The sequence below is a fragment of the Callithrix jacchus genome, chromosome 15 (assembly GCF_049354715.1).
Source record: "Callithrix jacchus isolate 240 chromosome 15, calJac240_pri, whole genome shotgun sequence".
In the NCBI taxonomy this organism is placed as follows: Eukaryota; Metazoa; Chordata; class Mammalia; order Primates; family Cebidae; genus Callithrix; species Callithrix jacchus.
The window spans coordinates 94,361,171-94,370,370 of record NC_133516.1 but is presented as its reverse complement, the minus strand read 5'-3'; the positions used below and the strand labels follow the sequence as shown (position 1 = coordinate 94,370,370).

Sequence of the window (9,200 nt, the reverse complement as noted above, 5' to 3'; positions counted from 1 at the left end):
AATTTATAACCTACAGCAGCCACAGATACATAATACAGGCATATAAATATCTTAGGGCATGCATAAAACCACAATTCTCCTTTTAGTAACATAGCTCAATAGAATGATTATTTGTACAAGATGTATACGGAGAATTACAGAGGTTGTTATAACAATGTTGTGAGTAACAAATTCTCAAAAATATAGTTAACGTTCAGCAATAGGAGATACACTGAGTAAATGAAGATGTATCCACAAGACGTTAAAAATGAAAAAGTAGAATTCTTATTGGCATGCTAATACATTCACAATATAATACTGTGTGAAAAACACAGCCACAAAATACATTATGGTATAATCGTATTTTTATCAAAGAATATATATAGGTAAAAGCTAAAATTCGCTTATTTGAATTTTTAAAAGTTAAAATTTTATTATACCCTTTTAAAAAATATATATTTCAGACAAATCCACAAATACCCCCTGAACATGTCCCAGGCCACTCGCTGAAACACATCAAACTAAGAATATAAAATCCTGGACTATGAAAATCTATTTTGGGGATTCCAAGATCGCAGAATAGGAGACAGCTCTGGAAAGCAGCTCCCAGCCAGAGAGAAACAGAAGCCAAGTGGTCTCCACAATTCCAAACGAGGTACCAGGTTCATTTTGTGGGTCTGGTCGGACAGTGGGTATAAATCAAATAGGGCAAGTTGAGGCAAGGTGGGGGTCTGTCCCACCCAGGAGGAGTGCACTACCGACCCGAAGACCGGGGTGTCTCCCCCTCTGGGACTTTGTTTCCAATACAGCGCTGTACCCAAGCCCTCTACAACCCACAGGAGATGTTTGCTGGGCTGAAAAGCCTTAGCGAGCTGCCTTAACAGGACAGAACAGCAACTTCACCTGCGCTGGGGCAGTCAGCAGAGATCAAGGCGGAAGCACTGGCTGACGCCCCGGAAGCACTGGCTGACGCCCCGGAAGCACTGGCTGGCACCGAGAAAGCCAAAAAGCCGGTGGGACGGAGCTACCCGCCCCCCAGTAAGAAGGGGATCAGGACGCAGGGAAACAGCCCAAGTGGCAGGACGGGTGTCACTGCCACACAAAGCCCAGCAGGCCAAAAAACTCTCACTCCAGAGTTAGGCAGACAGAACGTCAGTTAGAGAGCCACCAGGAACGCTCCAGCCCGGTGGGCGGAAGGGAAGCCGCCATTACAGAAACCGGCCTAATTTTCCTGAGTAAGTAAAAGTCGATGGGGAGAGATAGCAAGGGAGAAATGCCAGATGTAGGTGATGGGGAGGAAGGCAGTTACCATACTGCCTTGCATGTTCTTCACATGTACCCCAAAACCTAAAATGCAATTAAAAAAAAAAAAAAAGACGCAGCCTCTCCACTGAATCGGTGGCAGCCCAGCAGTGCCTCCGCAGGCAGACAAAGGAAAGGTTGCCTCCTCAAACAGCTACCTGAGATAAAAACTATATAAATCCAAGGGATTTACACCAATAGTGTAAAAGTGTTCCTATTTCTCCTCATCCTTTCCAGCATCTGTTGTCTCCGGCTTTTTTAATAATCACCATTCTAACTGGTGTGAGGTGGTATCTCAATGTGGTTTTGATTTGCATTTCTCTAATGACCAGTGATGATGACCATTTTTTCATGTTTGTTGACCACATCAATATCTTCTTTTGTAAAGTGTCTGCTCATATCCTTTGCCCACTTTTGAATGGGCTTGTTTGTTTTTTTCTTGTAAATCTATTTTAGTTCTTTGTAGATTCTGGATGTTAGCCCTTTGTCAGATGGGTAGATTGCAAAAATTTTTTCCCATTCTGTTGGTTGCCGGTTCACTCTAATGATTGTTCCTTTTGTTGTACAGAAACTCTGGAGTTTAATTAAATCCCATTTGTCTATTTTGGCTTTTGTTGCCAATGCTTTTGGTGTTTTAGTCATGAAGTCCTTGCCTACTCCTATGTCCTGAATGGTTCTGCCTAGGTTTTCTTCTAGGGTTTTTATGGTGTCAGGTCTTATGTTTAAGTCTTTAATCCAGCTGGAGTTAATTTTAGTGTAAAGTGTCAGGAAGGGTTTGAGTTTCTGCTTTCTGCAAACTGCTAGCCAGTTTTCCCAACACCATTTATTAAACAGGGAATCCTTTCTTCATTGCTTGTTTTTGTGAGGTTTGTCAAAGATCAGATGGTTGTAGATGTGTAGCATTGCCTCCAGGGCCTCTGTTCTGTTCCATTGGTCTATATCTCTGTTTTGGTACCAGTACCATGCTGTTTTGAATACTTTACTGTAGCCTTGTAGTATAGTTTGAAATTAGGTAGCATGATGCCTCCCACTTTGTTCTTTTTGCTTTGGATTGTATTGCCTATGTGGGCTCTCTTTTGATTCCATGTGAAGTTTAAGGTGGCTTTTTCCAGTTCTGTGAAGAAGGTCATTGGTAACTTGATGGGGATAGCATTGAATCTATAAATTACTTTGGGTAGTATGGCCATTTTCACAATATTGATTCTTCCAAACCATGAGCAGGGAATGTTTCTCCATTTGTTTGTGTCCTCTCTTATTTCGTTGAGCAGTGGTTTGTAGTTCTCCTTAAAGAGGTCCTTTGCATCCTTTGTTAGTTGTATTCCTAGGTATTTTATTCTCTTTGTAGCAGTTGTGAATGGGAGTTTGCTCATGATTTGGCTCTCTGTTAGTCTGTTATTGGTGTGTAGAAATGCTTATGATTTCTGCACATTGATTTTGTATCCTAAGACTTTGCTGAAGTTGCTTATCAGTTTCAGGAGATTTTGGGCTGAGATGATAGGGTCTTCTAAATATACAATCATGTCATCTGCAAATAGAGACAATTTGACTTCCTCTTTTCCTAATTGAATACACTTTATTGTTTTTTCTTGCCTAATCTCTCTGGTTAGAACTTCCAATACTATATTGAGTAGGAGTGATGAGAAAGGGCCTCCTTGTCTGGTGCCAGATTTCAAAGGGAATGCTTTCAGTTTTTGCCCATTCAGTATGATAGTGGCTGTAGGTTTTTCATAAATAGCTTTTATTGTTTTGAGATATGTTCCTCTGATACCTAGTTCATTGAGAGTTTTTTGCCTAAAAGGCTGTTGAATTTTGTTGAAGGCCTTCTCTGCATCTATTGAGATAATCATGTGGTTTTTGTCTTTGGTTCTGTTTATGTGATGAATTATCTTTATAGTCTTGAGTATGTTGAATGAGCCTTGCATCCCTGGGATGAAGCCTACTTGATTGTGATTGATAAGCTTTTTGATGTGCTGTTGCAATTTGTTTGCCAGTATTTTATTGAAGATTTTTGCATCTATGTTCATCATAGAGATTGATCTGAAGTTTTCATTTTTTGTTGAGTCTCTGCAGAGTTTTGGTATCAGGATGATGATGGTCTCATAAAATGATTTGGGAAGGATTCCCTCTTTTCGTATTCTTTGGAATAGTTTCAGAAGGAGTGGTACCAGCTGCTCTTTGTATGTCTCGTAGAATTCGACTGTGAACCCATCTGGACCTGGGCTTTTTTTGGTTGGTAGGCTATTAATTGCTGCCTCAACTTCAGCCCTTCTTATTGGTCTATTCAGGAAATCAGCTTCTTCTTGGTTTAGTCTTGGGAGAGTGCAAGTGTCTAGTAACTTGTCCATTTCCTCCAGATTTACTGGTTTGTGTGCATAAAGTTGTTTATAGTAATCTCTGATCATTTCTATTTCTGTGGAATCAGTGGTGATGTCCCCTTCATCGTTTTTTATTTCATCTATTTGATTCTTCTCTCTTTTCTTTTTTATTAGTCTGGCTAGTGGTCTATTTCGTTGATCTTTTCAAAAAAACCAGCTCCTGGATTTATTGATTTTTGAAGGGTTTTTTGTGTCTCTGTCTCCTTAGGTTCTGCTCTGATCTTAGTTATTTCTTGTCTTCTGGTAGCTTTTGAGCTTTTTTGATTGTCCTCCTATAACTCTTTCAATTTTGAGGATAGGGTGTCAATTTTAGACCTTTCCATGCTCCTCATGTGGGAATTTGTTGCTATGAATTTCCCTCTAGCCACTGCTTTAAATGTGTCCCAGAGATTCTAGTATGTTGTGTCTTCATTCTCATTGGATTCGAAGAACATCTTTATTTCTGCTTTCATTTCATTGTTTAACCAGTCTGTGTTCAGGAGTCAGTTGTTCAGTTTCCATGAAGCTGTGCAGTTCTGAGGTAGTTTCTTAATTCTGAGTTCTAATTTGATTGCCCTGTGGTCTGACAGACTGTTATGATTTTCATTCTTTTGCATTTGCTGAGGAATGATTTACTTCTGATTTTGTGGTCGATTATAGAGTAGGTATGAGGTGGTGTGGAGAAAAATGTGAATTCTGTGGATTTAGGATAGAGGGTTCTGTAAATGTCTATTAGGTCTGCTTGTTCCAGATCTGAGTTCAAGTCCTGAATATCCTTGTCGATTTTCTGTCTCATCGATCTGTCTAATATTGACAGTGGAGTGTTAAATTCTCTGACTGTTACTGTGCAGGAGTTTAAATCTCTTTGTAGGTCATTAAGGACTTGCATTATGTACCTGGGTGCTCCTGTATTGGGTACGTATATATTTAGAATCATTAGCTCTTCTTGTTGCATTGATCCTTTTAACATTATGTAATGCCCTTCTTTGTCTCTTTTGATTTTTGTTGGTTTAAAGTCCATTTTATCAGAGAGTAGGATTGCCACCCCTGCTTTTTTTTTGCTCTCCAGTTGCTTGGTAAATCTTTTTCCATCCCTTTATTTTGAGTCTATGTGTGTCTTTACACATGGGATGGGTTTTCTGAATACAGCACAATGATGGTCCTTGGCTTTTTGTCCAATTTGCCAGTCTGTGTCTTTTGATTGGGGCATTTAGCTTATTTACATTTAAGGTTAATATTTTTTCATGTGAAATTGATCCTGCCATTTTGACACTAGTTGGATGTTTTGCCCATTAGTTGATGCATTTTTTTCATTGTGTTGATGGGGTTACTATTTGCTACATTTTTGGAGTGACTGGTACTGATTTTTCCTTTCTGTGTTTAGCTCTTCCTTCAGGAGCTCTTGCAGGGCAGGTCTGGTAGTGATAAAATCCCTAAACAATTGCTTGTCCGTAAAGGATTTTCTTTCTCCTTCACTTATGAAGCTTAGTTTGGCTGGATATGAAATTCTAGGTTGAAAGTTCTTTACTTTAAGGATGTTGAATATTGGCACCTACTCTCTTCCAGCTTGTCGGGTTTCTGCCGAGAGATCCACTGTGAGTCTGATGTGCTTCCCTTTGTGGGTGACCTGACCTTTCTCTCTGGCTGCACTTAGTATTTTTTCCTTTGTTTTAACCCTGGTGAACTTGACGATTATGTGCCTTGGGTTGCTCTTCTAGTGGAGTATCATTGTGGTGTTCTCTGTATTTTCCTGTATTTGAATGTTGGCTTCCCTTGCTAGGTTGGGGAAGTTGTCCTGGATAATATCCTGAAGAGTGTTTTCCAGCTTGGATTCAGTCTCCCTGTGACACAGACACATTCAGCTACACCTGTCAAACATAGTTTTGGTCTTTTTGCATAATCTCATATTTCCTGAAGGCTTTGTTCATTTCTTTTCACTCTTTGTTCTCTTTTCTTGCCTTCTCATTTTATTTCATTGATTTGATCTCCAGTCTCTGATATCCTTTCTTCTGCTTGATCTATTTGGCTATTGAAACTTGTGTATGCTTCATGAAGTTTTTGTGCTGTGTTTTTCAGCTCCATAAAGTCATTTATGTTCTTCTCTAAGCTGGTTATTCTAGTTAGCATTTCGTCTAACCTTTTTTCAAGGTTTTTAGTTTCTTTGCATTGGGATAGAACATGTTCCTTTAACTCAGAGAAGTTTGTTATTACCCACCTTCTGAAGCCTGCTTCTTCTTGCACTGGTTTCTTCCCATCTTAATGGCTTTATCTACCTGTGGTCTTTGTAGTTGGTCACTTTTGAATGGGGTCTCTTAGTGGACATCCTTTTTGTTGATGATGAAGTAATTTCTTTCTGTTTCTTAGTTTTCCTTGTAATAGTCAGGCCCCTCTGCTGCAGGACTGCTGGAGGTCCACTCCAGACCCTGCTTGCCTGGGGATCACCCATGGGGGCTGCAGGATAGTAAGGGTTGCTGCTGGTTTCTTCTTCTGTTATCTTTGTCCTAGAAGGGTGCCTGCCAGATGTCAGCCTGAGCTCTCCTTTATGAGGTGTCTCTTTGGGTATACAGGGCTGGGGAGGTGCTTGAGGAGACAGTCTGTCCCTTATAGGAGCTCAGGTGCTGTGCTGGGAGCTCTGTTGTTCCATGCAGAGTTGCTGAGCAGGTACTTTTAAGTCTGCTGCAACAGAACTCATAACCGCCTCTTTTCCCAGGTGTGCTGTCCTAGGAAGGTTGGCTTTATTTATAAGTTCCTGTCATGTTGTTGCCCTTTTTCACAGATGCCCTGCCCCTCACGGAGTAGTCTAGTCACAGTCTGCCAGTGGAGTTGTTGCTGAGCTGCTACAGGCTCTGCCCTGCTGCTGTGTGAACTGCCTCGGTAGTGGCGGACTGCCTCGGCGGTGGTGGTTGCCCTTCCCACTACTGAGCTGGAGCATCCTGGATCCAGCTGCACTTGCTGTGAAACTCTCAATCCAGAGCGTTTCAGATTGCTTGTTTTGTGGAGGTGGCACCCACTGAGTCAGATTGCCTGGCTCCCTGTCTCAGCCCCCTCCCTTTCAGCTGAAAGGGCAGCTCTGTCTCCCAGATGTTCCTGGTGCCAGTTGAAATGACCACCCAGATTTGTGTGAGTTTTGGTGTGCCAACCTGGCACTGGCTGAAACCACCATGCTGAAAACCCATGGCGCTTTTTGGCCTGGGAATCTCCTGGTCTATGGGCAGAGAAAACTTGTTTGGAAATGCAGTGAACACTCACCCTCTGCATTGTTCTTGCTGGGAACTGCACTCCAGAACTGTTCCTATTTGGCCATCTGGGATCCTCCTGATGTATATTTTTTGAAATAAATTTTGTTGATTACTCTTTTATCAGATGTATGGTTTCCAAATATATTTTTCCAATCCATGGATTTTCTTCTTTGTTATAATTGTTTCTTTGCCACTCAGAAGATTTTTTTTCGTTTTGTTTTTTGTTTTATTTTGATAAAGTTCCATATATTGTTTTTGTAACCTGAAATTTTAGTGTGGTATTTAAGATATCACTACCAAGACCAATATCAATAAGTTTATATATATATATAAATTTAAAATTTCCCATATATATAATTATGAAGCACAAGTTCATTATACACTTTAATTCCATATTTGAAAGCTGTTTGATTTTGCCACACGTGCATCCTATTCTAAGTTCAGCCCCTTACCATTGCTTTACAATGTTGCATTTCTGTGGTTAATGTTAATTATTTTTAATTGATTGCTTTCAACTTTAATTTATTCTCATTAGCCAAATTGGTGTTGTATTGCAAACTTACCTTTCCACATTTCTTATATTTTATACTTTATTTAGATATGAGAAACCAAGCAAAAATCTAGTGAATTATACAGCATTTTCACACTTAACCTCCCTCTAAAGAGGTTCACACATTTAAAGCAATGAACAAACATAAATGCAAAAAAAATCCCGTACCCTACACACATACATTAAATTGAATATCCATTTTTAATGGTGGTGTCCCATAACATAGAGGTTTCAACACAGAAAAAAAATCAAGTGCATAGAGAGATAATTTCCCATTTGCTGCTACAAAAAACTCAGTCCTTTCACACTTGCTGCAAGCAATTGCATGGCTGACTAGGTCCTGTGAAATCTTTTGCACTAAAGCATTCCTCTGTGGTACAAAGATGACTCAAATCATGCCCAGGTAAATAGGGAAAGAAGCCAAGAGAATCTATATTTTTTAGTAATAATTGAAAATACTATTAAGACCAAGAAAAAAATTATTAGACTATGCTATTATTTGTAGCATGCACATGACAGAAAACACATTTTTAAAGGAGACACTCTAGGAAATGAAGATATTTGCATAGAATTGCATTCTCATAAAAATTTTTACTGAACCCTATGAAATAAGTAAAAGGAGAATTAGAAAAGATTCAGAATTCACTTAAAAGACAAATACAGTCATGTGCTATATCATATTATATACATAATATTATGTGTCATTATGCTAGTCAATGATGAACTGCATATATGATGGTGGTCTTATGAGATTATAAAGGTGCTGAAAAATTCCTGTGACCTAGTGACTTCATACCTCTTAAGATATTGTAGTGTTAGGGGTGATAAATACATGAGTAACTGGCAGCAAACCTATATGGTTTTGCAGCAACCTCAATTCTTGCCTTTTCAGAAGAAAGAATATACCTGATGAGCACAAGTCAGAAAAAGAAATAGAGGCAAGTGTTAGAGCAGGAGTGGAAGTTTATTGAAAAGCTCTAGATTAGGGGAAAAAAAAGGAAAGGAAAATAAACTTGCCAGGGGGGTTGGTTCAAGTGGACAACTTGAAGGACAAGTATGGCGTTTCATCTTTTGACTTTGGGTTCTATATGTTGGCATGCTTCTGGGGTCTTTAATCTCTTTCCCTTGATTTTTTCCCTTAGGGAGAGCAGTCCACATGTGCGGTGACCTGCTGACACTTGGCAGGTGAACATGCACAGTTTATTTACTGGGGTTGTACAGATGTTCACCTGAGGTTTTCTTCCCTTTTCCAGTGGAATGCCCCTGGTAAGTCATGTTCTACCACTTTGCCTCTTAATGTACAAGCTCGAGCCAACTTGCTCACTTTCTGAGATGGCATTGGAAGCGGTTGATTACCAATTTCAGGTGCTTTTATCTATTGAGAAATTGCCTTCCCCTGGCACAAGCTGTGACCAATTATTATTTTAGAAAGCCAGTGTAATCACTGCCAGACCATCACTTGATGGTTGCCTGACATTCCCAGCGGGGTGGAGGCGGGTAGCCCTCTCCTGCCTTGCTCATGTCTGAGTCACTACCTACTGTAACAATAGCACAATGCATTAATCGGTTGTTTGTAGTGATGATGTTATAAACCTACTGCACTGAAAGTCATATAACAGTGTAGCACATACAATTATGTACAGTACATAATACTTGATACTGTTAATCAACTACGTTGCTGCTTTTTGTATGTACTATACTATACTTTTTAATCATTATTTTAGAGTGTGTTCTTTCTGCCTACTAAAAAAAATGAAGTTAAGTAAAACAGTTTCA

At 39.7% G+C, this 9,200-nt stretch overlaps 1 long non-coding RNA gene across 4 annotated transcripts in view; it reads left to right on the top strand.

The window, feature by feature from the left end:
- The first annotated feature begins 964 nt into the window (after positions 1-964).
- The window catches only part of LOC108588544 (uncharacterized), a 246,410-nt gene continuing 238,174 nt past the window's right edge, over positions 965-9,200 (top strand). For all 4 annotated transcript variants that reach the window (XR_013526988.1, XR_013526987.1, XR_013526989.1 and 1 more), the window contains exons 1-2: positions 965-1,214; positions 8,567-8,690. This is a non-coding gene — a long non-coding RNA (uncharacterized LOC108588544). The remainder of the gene's footprint in view (positions 1,215-8,566; positions 8,691-9,200) is intronic.